This window comes from Rattus rattus, chromosome 15 (genome assembly GCF_011064425.1).
Source record: "Rattus rattus isolate New Zealand chromosome 15, Rrattus_CSIRO_v1, whole genome shotgun sequence".
In the NCBI taxonomy this organism is placed as follows: domain Eukaryota; kingdom Metazoa; phylum Chordata; class Mammalia; order Rodentia; family Muridae; genus Rattus; species Rattus rattus.
The window spans coordinates 30311430-30329782 of record NC_046168.1 but is presented as its reverse complement, the minus strand read 5'-3'; the positions used below and the strand labels follow the sequence as shown (position 1 = coordinate 30329782).

Sequence of the window (18353 nt, the reverse complement as noted above, 5' to 3'; positions counted from 1 at the left end):
CTTTTCCTCTCCCCTTAACTGTTTTAATAGCTCCTTCAATGGTGTCTCCACCTTGGACTTTACCCACTTCTTCCTACCTCTGTTAAAGCTATTTTTCTAAAAAGCAGAATTTCTAGAAGAGAAATTTGTCATTCACAATCTTAATCGTAACCATCCAGAAGAATTCACGACCTTCAGCATGACACGTACAACTTTACATACGGGGGTTCCTTCTCCCTGCCCAGTCTCGTCTTCTTCCTCTCTCTTTACTGCCTCTGTGTCCTCACAAACCCAGCAACTTGTAGTTCATTGAAAAACTCCGCCCCACCCCTCCCAGTGCTCATGCCTACACACCGTCCTTGGGGCAGTCTTTTATGGTCGTGATCTCTTCTTCCTCTGTCTCTCAATTGGGTTTCAGGTTTCTTTGCCCACTTATGCTTTCTGACACATAAGAATCTCAGGTTTTTCATAGGCAAGGCAACAGTCTATCACTCTTAGTAGATACCTAACACGTAAGCAAATGTTTGTGGTTTGCGTTTTACCTCCTTCTATGAGGGGCTCCATAGAGACTAGATTAGGAAGCAAACCACACTCGTTGTGAAAGACTCTGCTACACAATCCTGGGCAATCTCCGCCACATGGACTTGACCTTCCTGATTAACACAGAACTTGTCTGCTTCTATTGATGTTCCCTGGTGTTCAGGAAGCCGCACCCTTCCTATGTGGCAGTGTTTCCTTTGATAGCTTTTACCAAGGACCCGCTTGGCTTCTTTTACATTCTACCTCTTTGCTCTACTCCTTAGAATCCAATTTTGCAAAGCAAGTTGAGGAGTTCCCACTGAAAGATACCATCGATTTACGCTGCCTTCCTTATTTATTAATGGGACCACTTTCTCCTTGATATTTCTTTTTCCGTCTGATGTATTTGTAAAAGGGCTGCTCCTTCCTTTTAACCCCGTGAATGAGACTGGTGGAGCCTTTGGGCTTTCCTCTCTCACCTTTTCCTTTCCTTTCTTTCCAACTGGGATGCAATCCTGTCTCCTTCCCTACACAATCCTTCTCAGCAAAATTTCCTAGAGTTTCTTCAATCATTTTGCTGTTCCTGGAAGACATCAAGCTATTGGCTTGGAACCACAATGCTTTTTGTTAAATGACCTTGGCTTATCACACAATTGTTAAGAATGCTATCTCAGAGCCACACTGCTGCGAGTCAAGTCTGGATTTTACCACCTACCAACCAAGTAACTTTGCTCAAACATTTCATGCCTTAATTTCCTATACTGCAAACAAACAAACAAACAAACAAACAAACGAAACAACCACTTACCAACCAAGTGACTTTGCTCAAACATTTCATGCCTTAATTTCCTATACTGCAAACAAACAAACAAAACAAGAAGCAAACAAACAACCAAATAAAAACCAACCAAATGACAGGCTTTCTAAAACCCTTGCTGGAGTTGTTCTGATGATTATCACTGAAGACTGTAACACATCAAAGGGGGGTCTGGAACAGAGTGGCCCTTCATGGGTATCAGTTCTGATTGTCCTTTCTTCACCCCCTTTTGGTGTGCACTGTGAGTGTCCTGATTGGTTAGCATCAAGCACTGGGCTACTGTCTTCTCTGTATTGAACACGTTTCCAGGCAGTGTATGCATAATGACAAGTGGACGAACATGGACATAAACAAAAGCCAGACTGTGATTACAGACCTTGGGGATTAGAACACAAGAGAAATGTGTAAATGAGCATTTATCCCTGGGTGGTGTGAAGGGTGATTCGCAGAGTTTGTTACATATAATACCACTTATTCGTAAGAATATATAACACTCTATATTATGTATGAAACTGTGTCTGCACATTTTGTAGAAGAACAAATGGGAATTCAGGAAGGTCAAAGGGTCCCAGGCAGTAAGCAGCCGAGGTGGAATTGGAGCACAGTTCAATCACTGTATCCTTAATCACTATGCCCATGTTCTACCGCACATTAATGGTATCGCTATAATTCTGTCATCCGATATAATATTTTGAAAGGCGACTAGAGCCAGGCAGGCCATTGTTCTCATATAAGCAAGAGCTGGGAGGGCTCTGACAAGACTGGGTGACTGTAAAATCGAGATAAAGGCGGGTCTGAGAATATTTCCTACACGTTCCACTGGGCTTTTAGAGGCTGGCACGGAAGAGAAAATGCTCATCATGGGGCCTTGTAATCTTACCGTGGCTCAGTAGCTGCTTGCTGGATGGACACATGAATACAGCAGTGCAGCCAGGTTGGGCAGAGGCAGCTCCAGGGCTGAGCTCCCTTCAGGTGGGCTCCAGTGGGGATGCCCAGGATTTAGTTGGTTCTCTCTTTCAGGTCATATACAGGACACCATGGAGGTGGGAGTATTGGGAAGGTTTCTAGCTGACACAGAAGGCCAGGTGAGCCCATGAGGGGCAGACTGCTGTGCCTAGTGGTTAGGAAGATTGGATTCGCAAGGCTGCAGCTTCCCTTTTTCCTTCTGCACTGTGTCTCTAAGAGCATCAGTGATCCTCACATTTGCCCAGTAAGATCTGGAGTGAATCCTGGGGGAAAGCGGTTTACCCAGACAGGGCACATTCGATTCTGTCCCCAGTTTAGAGTGACTGACTTGGGTGGCCATTTATTAATGAGGGTAGCTCTGAGGGCCTGCTGTGGTTTGAATGTGAACTAATTCGATTGTTTCCTAACTGGTGGCACTGTCTTGGAAACTTGTGGAATTTTTAGGAGGTAAAGTCTTGCTGAAGGAAATAGCTCACAAAGGGATGGTCCCGGGGTGTTATAGTCTGGGCTCTCCTTCCTGTCTCTTTCCTGCTTCCTGACTGTGACACAGTATGACCAGCCCGCTTTATGACGTTTTTGCCACCACATCCCCACCATGATGAACTCATCCCTTCAACTCTAAGTCAAAATAAATCCTTCCTTCCTTACCTTGCTTCTTTCAGCAAAGAGGAAGTAGCAGACACAGAGCCCTTCCTGGAACCACACTTTGGTCACAGTCTCCAAGGCACTGAGTCTACGGCCTTATGGGACTCGGTCCGTCACCATGTGTGCTGCTTGCTGCCTGGTCTGTGCTCTGTCCCAGGACTTGGACACTCATCTTTGCATGTGCTGTCCTGTCTGCCTGAACTTGTCTTCTCTGCTCCTGGAAGGTCAGGCTTCCTTGTCTGCTCCCAGCCTAAGCTTCAGTGCCTTCTCAGTGCCTTACCCAAGACCAAGCCTGCTCTGCAATGGTTCATTTCCCTGCGTCTTCTCTGATTAATCTGTTTTCCTGTGAGTTTAAAAGCTCAGAAGAAGCAGAACCCTATCTGATCTGTTCATTGTTGTGTCCCTGGTTCTGAGAGAGGTGGATGTTCAGCAAACGTCTTTGGAGAAAATGAACAGATGACTCAGAGTATTGTTCTTCATGCATGGACCTCAGCTTTTCCACTACACAGTCCACCTCCGTTTCTGTAAAACTCCCCGGCTTCTGCTTTGAAAGCCACAACTGCAGCTCTCTAACTATGAAACAAGTAGAGCTGGCTCTTCATATGACCCCAAGGGAGACTCACATGTAGAAGATACTACTGTGTGCCTCACTGTAAAGAGGACAGGTAGCTTATAGGGTAGCATTTTTTTTCTTTTTTCTTTTTTTTTTGGAGCTGGGGACCGAACCCAGGGCCTTGTGCTTGCTAGGCAAGCGCTCTACCACTGAGCTAAATCCCCAACCCCATAGGGTAGCATTTTTATAAACACTTCATATTTTTCATTTCTCTGCTTACTAAAGAGAAAAGCTACCTTAGTATTTGTCTGGAGTTCTGCATTTATAGAAGTTCAAAGGCCTGGAGAGATAGTTCAGTCAGTGAGGTGCTTGTTATGCAAGCATGAGGACCCGAGTTCAATCCTCAGTGCTCAGATTTCAGAAGGAGAAGGGGAAGGGAAAAGGGAAGGGGAAAGGTAAGAGGGAGGGAAAGGGGAAGGGGAAGGGAAAGGAGAAGGTGAAGGGGAAATAGGAGAAGGAGAAGGAGGAGAAGGAGAAGGAGAAGGAGAAGGAGAAGGAGAAGGAGAAGGAGAAGGAGAAGGAGAAGGAGAAGGAGAAGGAGAAGAACCACCAGCAGCAGCAGGAGTAGCAGCCAAGTGGGGCTGGAGAAATGATTCCATGCTTAAGAGCACTTACTGCTCTTATATAGAACCCAGGTTCAGTTCCCAGTACTCATATGGTGGCTCATAGCCATTTGCAACCCCAGGTCCAAGGCATCCTTCACTTTCTCCTGACCTCCAAGGATGCACATACATACCTGCAGGCAAAACATTCATGCATGTAAAGCAAAATACAAATCTGAAAGAAAATTAGAGCAAATCAGTATGTGTCTACACTCCCTAACCTGAAGAGGGAGAGACAGGAGGGTTCTTGGGGCTTGCTGGCCTGGGTGGGGGAAGACACGGGATATCAATCTCTCTGTTTAATGCATAGACTCACATGCTTATGTGGGAATACCCACATGCATGGTGGCAGGAAAACAAACACACACACACACACACACACACACACACACACACACACACACACACAACTGAGAAACACAGTGAAAGAAACTTTGTCCTAGCCCAGGGTAACTGTCTCATTGAGAATGTGCTGTTTGTTTTACTGGCTACAAGGCATTTTTGTTCTCCCCTGAAGCAGATTCATTTCTCTCTCTCTCTCTCTCTCTCTCTCTCTCTCTCTCTCTCTCTCTCTCTCTCTCTCTCTCTCTCCTTAAGTCTAAGGAAACTAAGAAATACAGAGACTGTTTCTCAACTGTCTTCACCCAGTAACTGCCCCAGACAAACCCATCTGACTTTGAGAAGTTAAGTTCCAGGCGGCTTGAAAGCAGTTTCCACTCCTCTGTTGCTCTGGCAACTCGTTCTCTCCCCATTCCTGCTTCTCCTCCAACTTCAGGGCTGTCTTCAGCTGGACATCATGCTGACGTTTGAAATTTAGCATCACATGATAGCAGATTTTCACATCACCTCCAGAAGTTTCCCTTCAGACTCGGGAATATGAACTGGGATCACTCTCTCCCTTTTTCCTCGATAGCAACCCATGAACTCTAATGAGCATGGAGCTCCCTCCTGCTTTCCTATGGAATTGGGTTGAAGAGGACAGGTGGGGACTCCCAACCAGGTCTGTGGCTATTTATGCTACCTCAGTACCACCGTGATTGAAGTGTGTCTCCAAAGCTCGCGTGTGGCGCTCTTTTCCCCGATGCAGCATCTTTTCCTTGATGCAGCTGCGCTGGGCTGTGGTGCCTACTGCCATCTTTTGCTGATGCAGGGGAGGCTGTCATGTGTGGGTTAATGTTTCTCCCTCTAGTGAGTTCTGCTCTTATCAGATTGAATTAGTTATGATAACAGATGGTTAGAAAATCAGAGCCTCGAATTTGGTCTCTTCCAGATGTATCCACTGGCCTTCCACTGTTCATCCTGAGTTGGAGTGGCATGTCCCCGTCACTGCGTAGGATCCTTTTACTTTGACTCCTAAGTCTCCGAACCACAAGACAAAGCAAATATCTTTCCTTCACAACCTATCCAGTCTCAAGATTATTGAAGAGCAAAGAAAATAGAGAGGCACAGTGCTCCTTAGCACATACCCTTCCACCCACAGCCCAGATCCTAAGACCCATGCAGCAATGAGGATTCCATAAAACACCCCAACTCCAGCTCCAAGGCCTTACACCCTCTCCTAGCTGTTACATACACACAGATATGAACACTCCCCTGTACATATTCACAAATGCACTCTCTCTCTCTCTCTCTCTCTCTCTCTCTCTCTCTCTCTCTCTCTCTCTTTCTCTCACCTGGACCCTCAAAGAACATACATGGGCTAGACCTAGGCCTCCCTGGCACATATGTAACAGACGTACAGCTTGGTCTTCATGTGGGTCCCAAACAACGGGAACAGGGACTATCCCAAAAGCTGTTGCCTATACATGGGATATGTTCTTCTGGCTGGGCTGCATTGTCTGGCCTCAGTGGGAGAGGAAGTCATAGCCTCGCAGAGACTTGACATGTCAGGATGAGGGGATACCCAGGACACCCAGGTGGCCCCATCCACTCAGAGGAGAAAGGAAGAGGGAAATGGGGGAAGGATTGTGGGAGGGATGACTGGGAGGGGGCAGTGACTAGGATGTGAAGTGAATAAGTTAAACAAAAAAACTTATTCCACCTTTTCTTAAATGACAATACCTGACTATGGACAAGAGATACCTTCAAATTAAGTGAGTGGAGGAGATGAGACACAAACAGGTACAAGACACCATCAAAGGAAGAAAAGGGGTTGAGAGCTTAGCATCAACCTCCACAGGCTACAGGCCGTCCAACATTCATTGAACCAAAGAAGGGATGACATATAACTAGAGCTTGAAGCAGTCATGGCCAGAACATACTCAGGGTCTTTCTCCTGATGGTATTGGTCTCAACACTCACAGAGTAAGAATGGGGAATAGCAGGAGACCAGGCAACACTGAACATTTAGAGCTTTCCTTAGGTGGAGAGTGTGATGCCCAGCAAGCCAATGCTGCGGATCCAGGCGTTACTGCAGGTCCTCCTTAGAGTTACGATAACTGTCATGAAACCATGACCAAAAGCACATTGGGAAGGAAGGGTTTATTTTGCTTCATATCCAGAGTTCCTGTCTGTTGTAGGAAGTCAAGGCAGGAACTCAACCTAAGAAGGAAGTTGGAACCAGGAGCTGGTGCAGAAGCCACTGAAGGGTGCTGCTTACTGGCTTGTTCCTCATGGCTCGCCCAACCTGCTTTCTAATAGAAACGGGACTGCCAGCACAGAGGTAGTCCCTCCCACATCAATAACTAATTAAGAAAATGCCCCACAGAGTTCTATGCAGCCCAATCTTACGGAGGCATTTTCTCAATTGCGATTCCCTTATGCCTGATGACTCCAGCTTGTGTCCTAGACTAGCCAGTATCCTGCAGGGCACATCACTACAGATTGAACGTGGGTAGGAGACAGCACAGAGCTGTCCCTGTCCACTGTGGCCCAGGCACTGTGAAGGTCTGTGCTGTGAATGGGGAAGATGAAGTTGAGGCAATGGACAAACAAAGCTTGGACTTCAAGCTTGAAAAGCAACAACCTACTATTAGACAGTTAAGAATTTATTCTTTCGTGACTCTCATTGAGGAAATAGAACCTCAATTTAAGCATGGTCTCAATGTGCGTGCAGAGTGGGTCTTTGAGGAAGTCTTATGCAGAGTGCAGCCCTTGGAGATGTGTTTCTGGGCAAACAGAAGGTGAGTTTCATTGTTAAAGAGAAATGGCCAAATGTTTTAAGCGCTTCTCACACTTACCTCACAGTGGACCTGGGGGACTTCTGCTTGAGGTCAACCTTGAAGGTCTTGAGGTATGTGCAGTAGCCATTTTTTAAATAGGTTGTCCCAATTTAACAGGGCATGTTTTAAAATACGCATGTCTTGCTCTGTTCCTTTTTGTTTTATAAATTTGATCCCTTCATGTCTGATAAATACATTGAAAACTGTAGTTTGGTTACTGTCCATGCCATACTGTCAAATATACCAATATCCCACCAGATAAAGCAAAATAACCCTGCCTCCGGAAGATAGACAAGCACATGCTTTGTCTTAAATACACAATCTAGATTTGTGTGTGTGTGTGTGTGTGTGTGTGTGTGTGTGAGAGAGAGAGAGAGAGAGAGAGAGAGAGAGAGAGAGAGAGAGAGAGATGAAAGCAGATGGTGTGTGTTTAGGATAGAGAACTTTGGGAGTGAGGAAGATTTAAAGGGAAGAGGAAGGGAACCAGAATGGGAATCCAGTAGATATGTCATGAAAGAAGGAAGAAATATTTAATGAGAAAAATGGGAGCCTCAAGAGGACAGGGGTGAATAATGGGACACAATTATTTATATAGGAGTGAAACTGTCGCTAGACCCACTTTTTATATATCAACGAAAAAGTTAGAAAAATAAATAAGCCAATAAAACAGATATTTCATCATTAGTGATAATGGAATTTTGTTATTTTGTGTTGATAATAACTTAGTGTCTTAGGGTTTTATTGTTGTTAACAGACACCATGACCAAGGCAACTCTTATAAAGGCAAACATTTAATTGGGGGTGGCTTACAGTTTCAGAGGTTCAGTCCATTATCATCATGTCAGGAAGCATGGCATTGTTCAGGCAAACTTGGTACTGGAGAGGCCAAAAGTTATACATCTTCATCTGAAGGCAGTCAGAAGAACTCTCTGTGTCACACTGCCCAGTATATAGATGAGACTTCAAAGCCTTGCTTCGTAGTGACACACTTCCTCTAACAGAGCCACACCTCCTCCAATAAGGATATGCCTCCTGATAGTGCCACTTCCCATTGGCCAAGCATGTGCAATCCACCACACTTAACACACACACACACACACACACACACACACATCTTTATTAAATGATCAGACAGTTTGCAGAATATTTTAATTCATGTACTAATTTTTATATTTCCCTCATGCTTCTTTTAGCACAATGGATTTGCCATGTGACTTGCTTAGTATTGTGTTGATACATCCTACTGAAAAAAATGAAAATTCTATAGCACTCTCATACATCTACACAACTGTCCAAATATTTAATGCATGCCAACCTGTCCTTCATCACGGCTTAGCTAAATAGCTAAATAGTGATTTGTCACTGACTTTGACTTGCATGCTCTGCCTATTTCCTGTTCCAGATCATTGATAATATTGTTTTTTTTTTGCAGAGGCCAAAGGGCCCTACTAGTAATGCCCCAAAGTCCAACCATTATGAACCAGCCAACCTCCTTTATGTCCTTCCTGGGCCAGCAAAAGAGGTCACAAGTTTAAAAACTATTTCCCCCTGAGGAACATGAAGGATCAGGCCAGGCTTTGGCACTGAGGTGGATCAGAAGCACGTTGATGACTCTGTGTGTCATGTGTGTTGAGTATGGGTGCATGGCCAGACAATGTCTTCCTCTGTCATTCTCCACTTACTTTTTTGAGGCAGGCTCTCTCACCAAACCTAGTAGACTATCTGGTGAGTGAGCTTCAGGGACCCCTTGTCTCCTCCTCTCTGGGGTTTCAGTTGAAACTCTATGTCTGACCTTAAGTGAGTGCTGGAGAGTCAAACTCAGGTCCTCATGTTTTCTCAGGAAGGGCTTTACCCACCGAGCTGTCTCCTCAGCCTCAGGGGCTATCTTGAAGCAGAATTTTCCTGGGGCTGAGAGTGAAATTTCTGTTTGCCCTTCCTGAACCAGTGGCTCCTTCTGAGGGGCCTCTGTGCTCTAGAAGGATGAGAAGCCTGCCTCGGTTCGAGATGAGAGAATTGCTTTCACCACCCTGACATGGCTGAAAGTGTATTTGCCATGGGTGAGCTGTTTGTAATTAACATGTGCTGTGTGGTTTTAATCATTCTTTAATCTGTTAAGCTATAAAAATTTATAGTGCAGTTTTAGAATCATGGGGGAGAAAGACTAAATTGCGTATCACGGGTCTTAAAGTTAACCTATTTCCCAAGATCAAACTTGCTGAGGTAGCATCCACAGTTCTGTTGTCTTTTCTTGGTGGCCTTGCTTTGTCCCTTACACAGAAGTCACTGGAAACTGGAGAGTTACCTCTCCCAAGAAAGTCAACAAGACAGTACGTGCCTCGTAAAACGAAGAGAAGGAAAGAACATGTAAGGTAAATACCAGACTACTTATTTTATGATTTTTAAATGTCATATTTTTTTTTTTGCTCCAATATTGACTTTTTTACGGAGGATAAATTATAGATCTGCAGCACTGGAGAGGCCAGGGTAGCCTTTCTTCGACACAGCTGACCAAGTTAAGATCTGAACTCACAGTAGTTAGTTATGAGTTTCTTAGTGTAGCAGATTAGGCTCCAGAGGAAACGCTGTGAGGTGACCCCTGCGGGAGGGGCTGGTCCACCAGGGAAAGGGCCAGACTGAGTAGCGAAGGAGCACACAACAGCATCCTACTCTTGCTGCAGTGGACAAATGTTGCCATCGGCATTCGCTTGCAAAAAGGAAATACGGTTCAATCCCTTGTTTGTCTGACCAGCTTCTCCAAGAACTGGCTTTGAGGCAAATTATTTCAGGGTTGCAAAGGCTGCTAAAAGGCAGTGGAATTGGAGACTCTTGTGGTCCTTGGCAACCTGAGGTCTCAGAAATGATGCTGTGAGGAGCGAGAGGGGTTGAGCTAGGGTCAGGAGGAGACCTGAAGCCAGAAACCAGGTCAGAAGGCTGGAGGCAGTGGGGAGGGCAGCTCTTCAGGAAGAGAGTTCTTCAAGTAGCTAAAGGGGGCTGATGAGCTCTGTGAGGGAGGGAGGTCACAGGCGGGCAAGGGGTGAAGGAAGAGAAAATAGAGCTGGCAGTTCTCTTACCCTCTGCTAGGACATGGATTGCTCCTGCTGGCTACACAGAGAAGCACCGCTTTAAAGAAACGTAGATTGAATGAGGTAAATTGAATTTACAGAGTCAAAAAGAAGTTAATTCAGACCAAAGGAGTTAGGAGAGTGGGGAGGGGGAGTCTTTTGTTTTGTTTGGAAAAGAGCAATTTTAAGCTGAGTTGTATGAACTAACTTGTTTTCCAGCCCACTTGAATGGAAAGACATTCTACAATACTTTCCTGATTTGGTTTGCCAAGAAGCATTTCCCTATTAGAGGTTGAAGATAAGTACTATGTATGACAAACGGATAATTACTGAATGTTTGAATCTGTTCTCTACCTCGCATTCTTGGTACAACTGCTTCTGCAATAGTGAGCCCTTTGCAAGCAGTGTTACCAGGAACAGTTAACACTGAAACCAATGTTGGGTCTGGATACGTATTTGTTCTTTGGCTAGCTGATGTGCGTAGTACTTGTATGTGAGTACGTCAAGTCACGTATCTATGTAAGCTAGATGCCGCGAGCTTTGCAGGGCTGGGGAGACGGTTCAGGGCTGAGTGCTCTTGCTCCATAAGCATGGGCACCTGGGTCACAGTCCTCCAGCACCCACATAAAATGTAGGGCATGGCCACATGGGGATTGTTGGGGCTCCTTGAACCTGAGAGCTCCAGGTTCAGCGTGAGACTCTGCTTCAGGGGAATAAGAAAGTAATAAAGTGGGTTGGGGATTTAGCTCAGTGGTAGAGCGCTTGCCTAGGAAGCGCAAGGCCCTGGGTTCGGTCCCCAGCTCCGAAAAAAAGAACCAAAAGAAATAAATAAAATAAAAAAAATAAAGTAAGGCATCCAGTGTCTTTCATTGGCCTCTTTGATGGTACACCCAACTTCCCAACACAGGTGCCCCTCATACACACATCTGCATGTGCACACACACAAGTAAACATTATGAATGCTACTGGAATGTCTATGTTAGAATCCTTGGATTTCATATAGGAATTGTTGTTGCATTTTTCTCTCCATATGAAGAGACCATGGCCCGGTGAAGTTACACGATGGGACGAAGTCAGAGAGTGAGGGCCCGGATTGTGATTTCAGAGTTTGCTCTCCCACTGGTAATACTAATTTCATTTTATGCCCTGTCGAGTCATGAATGCCATTATTTCCATTGTATATAAATGACACCGAGACTTAGAGATTAAATAATGAAGATCATTTGATGGGAGAAGCCACGACTCGACGCCAAGTTGCTAGCATTGCACCTTAGCCAGCCGGTGGCCTACACTAGGCTTCTCAAACTTTAATGCACATGTGACTTGCTTAAGGGTCTCTCTGGATGTGGCCTCTGACTCCATAGGTCTGCAGTGGAGTCCAAAGTTCTGTGTTTCTTCCCAGCTTTCATATGTCGCTAAAGCCCTAAACGGAGAGTCTGTTGCCTGCTGGACTCTGCTCCTTGGTTAAAGAGTTACAACCTGAGCACTGAGAGCCACTCACTACCCAGCTGTCATGAACTCCCAGCCACTGGGGTGGGGTGCCTGAGACCGGCTTAACCTATTTCTAGAATCTTGTTGATGCTCTGGATGACCTTGATTTATCAGAATCTCATTATAAAGATGAAAATACTCATACCAGAACCAATGCGGAGCTAACCATGCTGAAATTAGGGGGGAATGAGACAGTACCCTGACCCCTGGAAATCTCCCTTCCGGGGAAGATCTGTTGATAGCATTCCACAGTCCTGCAGAACCCAGTCCTAGCAGAAACCCAGGCCTTAGTCCGGATCAGGAGAAGCCCCTTTTGGAGTCCAAACTCCCTCTGCTGTACTCACTGGCCAATGAAAGCTGTGTCTTACCTGCTCCCAGCCCTGACTGACAGCCATATATAGCCTGGGATAAGGGATGGAGCATCAGGAACTGCCAATACATATTGCTGAACCGTGCTCGGTGCCTTCTGAAGGGCTTAGAAGTGGAACCATTCAAAAAAATGAACTTCTGTCAATGTTCACACCTTCTGCCAGGACCTTGGTTCTCAGGCTGTGGGCCGTGCCCCTCAGGCGAGTTGCATATTTAGATATCCTGCATATCAAATATGTATAATAGCTGTAGTGTTTGAATACAAATTGCCTCCATAGGCTCAGGGAGTGGCACTACTAGGACGTGAGGCCTAGTTGGAGTAAGTGTGGCCTTGTTGGAAGAAGTATATATGGAGGGAGGAAATGTAAGGTCTCAGAAGCTCAAGCCAGGTCCAGTGTTTCTCACTTCCTGCTGCCTTCAGATCCAGATGTAGAGCTCTTAGCTTCTTCTCCAGCACCATGTCTGCCTGCACGCTGCCATGCTTCCTGTCATGACGATAGTGACCTAAATCTCTGAAACTGTAAACCAGCCCTAATTTTCCTTTGTAAGTGTTGCCACGGTCATGGTGTTTCTTCTCAGCAATAGAAATCCTAATTAAGACAGTAGCAAAGTTGCAGTTATGAAGTAGCAATGACATGATTCTATGGGTAGGGGGCGCCACAGCATGAGGAACTATATTAAAGGGTCACTGGGTTAGGAAGGTTTTGAGCCACTGACTTACGGCTTGTGTCTTTCAGGAGACAGATCAGCTAGGAATTCTGCAATGTAGGTGAGCTCACTGTTTTCTTTCCTGAGGTACCATACAGACTACCATTGAAATTCAGGGAGTTTCTTCCCTAAGGAGAACAATTTTGTTCTTTAATTTACCGGAATCCATATCATTATCAACTTCACCCTAAATGTCATCATTTTGCCCATAAAGTAGCTCTTTAAATGACTTTTACATACCTCCCCTCCTGATTTGCATTTATGTCCTTTTGTTCTGATCTACCTAATAAACTCAAATTGATCATTAACTAAAAATTTATAAGACATCAGCTTTAATACTTCATGTGGATGGCCCCCTTAATCACCTACCTTTAGAACTAAATATGGAAGCCCATTGTGTCCATTTCTCTTTCAACAGAAGAGACTCTAATCCATTACCTATATTTCTTGTGCTATCCACACCTCTATCTTTACCCTTTCTTTCCTTTCCTCTGTAAACACCATAACTGGATTTTGAGTCTCAAATCTATATGTCAACTGTGGCTTACCCAACCCCCGAGAAGGCAAGAACACAATACACTGGAATTCACGATTTATGCCAAGCCCCATCTCAACCTTGATTCTACGCCAACTGAGCTGAAAATTGAAATGCTGGCTCTGTCTGTGGACTCTGATTCTGGGCCTCTGTTGTGTTAACTAATTCATTACTAACCCTAGCTTGAGCGTTCCGCTTACCCAAAAGCATCTCATATTGGAGAATTTAAATTTTCATGCAAACTCTTTCTTTCCCTCATTGATCAAACTTATCCAGGGTAACAAGGCTTTCCCTATGGATCTGAATTTTCTCCTCCATTTTGTGGTATCTTCAAACAAAGCTCACAGGCGAACTGCAGTCATTCATTAATGAAAACAGGCAAAGTGCACAGATCCTTGCAATGAAAAAAACAAGGCAAGAGGCAAGTGAGCTAAACTGCATTTTTTTTAAACCCCGCCCTGGGACAGCTTAAGGCGTGGTTGCATGGTAACATGCTGCCAAGTCTCAAGATGATGGGGAGATTCCCATCCGAGCCTGGAGCAGTCCACTGAAGAAGGAGGTCGGCCCTTGCTCCACACAGATACAGTCCTTCCAGTAACCAAGGATGTATCTATGACAATAAGTCCTCAGAGACATCGCTCAGTGGGTGGGATGGCAGGACAGATAAACCAGAGTCACCATAACCAGGAGCCCTCTCAACCAGTAGCCAATTAATGCTCCCACGTCTTTGTTTGTAGCCAGCTATTTCACTTGTAAATGCAGCCTGTATAACAATTAGCCTTTGAAATGATCACTGTTCCCCTGATCACTCTGTGCCTCATTTTATCAGCCTTGATCTATCTGAATTATAGTTATTCTTCCAGTTTTCTTGAGGTCATGCCTTCAGAGATGGCCAGTAGTACCTTAAGACGACGGAAGGCAAGAGTCAAGCCACTCTCATTTCTTTTTATTCATGGTTTTACTTTCCGCCGTTTCAGTAACCCGTATTCACTAGCAATCGGAGTATAGTATATGGAAAATTACAGAAATAAGCAGTTCCAAGGCTGCAAGTTCCCATTGACATCCCAAGCTGCTCTTTTCCATCTGGTCTGGGATGTGAATCGTCCCTCTGTGACAAGCATCCATACTGTGTAGGTTGCTTGCCCATTAGTTAGTAGCACAGCCATCTCTGTTATTAAACTGACAATGAGGCCTCATATTGCTTATATCCAGGTGACCCTCTTTACCTATAAATTGCCTCAAAACACAACAATAATGATACAGGAAAGTGCTAAGGCTTCGGAAGTTGCTTTAATTCTGGTACTCGGTGGTCAAGGCTGTTGTAGCAGTCAGAGTGCCTATAGGGTTCTGTGTATCCACAATTTCATATACTGACTGAGGATCTTGGAATGTGGCTCCCACAGATTAGGAGTGTTGGCTGTAGTAAGACTGGCATTCCTGGGATTCTATCATACCAATTCACCCCGATTCAGGCAATGATCTCTCTGTGCCTGTCGCTGTCTTCTGTCTTCTGTAACTATGGTGCTCTTAGCTTTTGGCTCAGCTATTCCTCTGGACTTTGGATTTCAGGCTTCCCTAAAAACAATTCTTCTCTTTATTTGGAGTACTCAAAACTAATTGCCTACTTCACTAGCCAAATGGCTGACTTGTACTGTTAATATAAAAATGTAGCCATGTGTTCATACTCCTGGATTTCTGCTCTGTAGAAGCTCGGTGAACGTGAGGTGCAGCTGTTAATTATTTTACAATTGAAAGAACCTCCCAAGCTTTAAGGTTCTCTAATATCAATTCACCTGGATTTAGGCAATGATTAAATGGTCTGGCCATGTTGGATGCTTCTTGCCTGCAGGACCACCAGCATCGCCCTTCAGCCCTCTGATAACTGATTCATGCCACTCTTCAGCGCTTCTGCATATTTAAACCTCAGGAAGGGTGCCCCACATCAGGACCTACAAAACCTATTAAATGCCTTCATGGGGTCAGGGAAGAGTGGCCCAAGGTTAATGTGTTTTGGTCCCTGCTCTCTTTTCACGTGTCTCTCCTCTATTGTGCTGAGTATCAAGTCTGCAGGAAAGTGTTGTGACCAGAATACACAATCCCGTTCCCCCAGCATGTGACTGACAATGTTATTCAGCAAACAGTCCAAAAAAATGCCAGCCAAGAGCGCTCGAGCCCAGGGCAGCCATGAGATCCTGGAGGCAATTATCACAACAAGTCTGTTCTCCCTCTACCAAAGCGTAGTATCAACAGTATTTCTGAGAGTTCACCAAGGCCCCTCTGCACAGGTCTCAAAGGGCATGGTGGACCCAGCCCCCAGAAGCCCTGTGCTTCTACTTGGCAGAACCTTTGAGACTCCTTGCTTTCAGCCGCGACAAGAGAGAGACACATTTCTGACATCCTCTCTAGTCTGATTCAGCTCTGAGTCAGGGTGACTTGTTGGAAGTTGTTGTCTTTACCAAGATGGGTGACAATGGTTAAAGCCTCACATGTGCATCCAGATAATGTTCCCACTGGGGAGACATATATGTAAACACATTAATGTATATATTTAATTGGGTTATAATCTATTGACCATAGATACTAAGACACTGAGCAAGCAATTAACAAAACAGCTTTGACTAAATATAGTTAGCTCTAAATATAGTTGGTTAATTGGTATTTAATATGCTTATTAAATGTCAATTAAGTATCTTTAGCAATGAATTGGTAGCTAATTAACTTACTATAGCTATCCCGTTACTTGACATTTGAACAGCTAAATATTCTCTACAAGTTTAATGTTTTAATAAGAAACAAATTATCCATGTATTGCTCATGAATTTTTCAGTTAGTTTAATGAGATTTAAATGTATCTCACAACTTGGATGCATGTTTTTCTTATAATCAACTAGTATTTTACATTTCATATCTCTTTTAAACTCAGAGGGCTGATCATGGGAGAAGAAAACGTGGTGCAAGTGTTCTGAAGAAATATTCTAATATTGGCTCTGTCATTGGACTCTCTTAATTATTTAATAGATCAGGAAACCCATGGTCTTTGTCAACTCCATGGCCTTAAGAATAAACCTTGTTTGTGGCTGGGGAAATGGCTCAGTGGGTAAGTATTTGCTGTGCATCTGTGAGGACCAGAATTCGGATCCCTAACACCCACATAAAAGCAAACACTAGGCAGCATTAACAGTCCTAAAATCCCTGCCTTTGAGAGGTGGAGATCGAGGATCCCCAGAGCAAGCAGGCTAATGAGACCAGGCATATCAGTGAGCTCTGGGTTTGATCAAGAGTCTGCTCTAATAATAAGGTGAATCCTAATATCAACTCTGGGCTTCAGATACATGAAAGACATATATATATGTGTGCATATATATATGTATATATCATATATACGTCACATATATGATATATATCATATATACATCACATATATGAAAGATATATATATCATATATATATGAAAGATACATATATATATATCATATATATATGAAAGATACATATATATATATCACACATGCACACAATAATACAGTCCTACACACATAGGTGTGCTTGCGTTGATATACACAAGTTAAATTAAGGTCTTAAGAAGGTGTACTTTGTAATCACGCTAACAGATTTCATGTATAACTCTTCTGTGTTATCCAGTTTCATTGCTGCCATGACTGACACCTGAGAAAAACAACTTAAAGGGAAGAATTGCAGACTTTGCTTCACTGAGATTTCAGTTCCTGATTCTTTGGCCCTGTTGGTTCTAGGCCCTTGCTGTCCAGAAGGTGTGAAGGAGGAGACTGCTGACCACTGGAAGACAGCAAGCAGGAAACGAGGGTAGGGCTGCAGACCACCTTCTGCAACCAGCCAGGGAAAGACATATGCACCAGATAAACCTTGAAGGCAATGTTTTACATTTAAACCATAAAGTCTCTTTAAGATAGCGCATGTTTGGGGTCCCTAAATGACAAACTCCATCTTAATGAATCCCTGATTGGGAGGGACATCTTGGTTTCATGGTACCCAGGCTGCTCTTCAAACACAAGGCTCCAGGCTCTATCTCTGCCCAGGGTTCTATTTACCTCATCCAGTTGACCACGTAGTAAACTGTTGATGTTACATCCTGAAACTCTTGATCTGTGACTATCTTGGGTGTGCTATATTTGAATGTTTTGGATTAACTTAGCTTGTGGTCCTAAGTGATTCCTGTGTCGATCTCTCCGTTTCTCTTTCAAAGGCCAGCCCATGATTTACAGCATGGCTGCTTGCTTACCCTGCTGGTGGCATGGAGCGATGGAAGCCTGCGTCCCATCCTCTGTAGCTTGTTTTACACACTCTGCACTTCATAAACAAGGGTTCTTTTATTAAACACTTGCAATAATTCTAGTGCCAATTACCCTCGCGACACTAGAGCATTCACGCTCCTCCAACATATGCTTTCCTTAAGCTAGCGAAGGAAATCCATTAAACAGGAAGTAGGGGCTCAGTGTGTCTTCCTCAAAATTTGTTGTTGAATCATTTCGAGAAGACTTCATGGCCTGCATTCATTTCACTTTTTCTAAGTTTTTATGGTTTCAAACCATGGCCATTATTACTGACTAATTGATGGAGGTTTCAGTCAGCCTTATGGTGGCAGCTTAGCTCAGGTTTGTTTCCAGGGGCAATATACATTGTTGAAGTTAATTGTTCCCTGACCACTTTTTCCATATGGCAGAGTGAGTCTCTCTGTAATAGCTTTGGAATGATTTATCCAGCATTTGTCATTACCCCTTGGGTGTTTCTTGGGAAGTCTCACAGATCTTTGGGGGGCCATAGGACCAACGTGAAGATATTGCACCTGCTCGCCCCAGAGCCTCCCATTGCCTCGCCGTGATCACACACGTGGAGATGTCTTGATAACG

General features: G+C 44.3%; 1 long non-coding RNA gene across 1 annotated transcript in view; it reads left to right on the top strand.

Moving 5' to 3' along the window:
* Positions 1-17347, top strand: part of LOC116884594 — a 38490-nt gene extending 21143 nt beyond the window's left edge. The window contains exons 2-3 of the long non-coding RNA XR_004385886.1: positions 16486-16564; positions 17220-17347. This is a non-coding gene — a long non-coding RNA (uncharacterized LOC116884594). The remainder of the gene's footprint in view (positions 1-16485; positions 16565-17219) is intronic.
* Positions 17348-18353: the final 1006 nt, after the last annotated feature.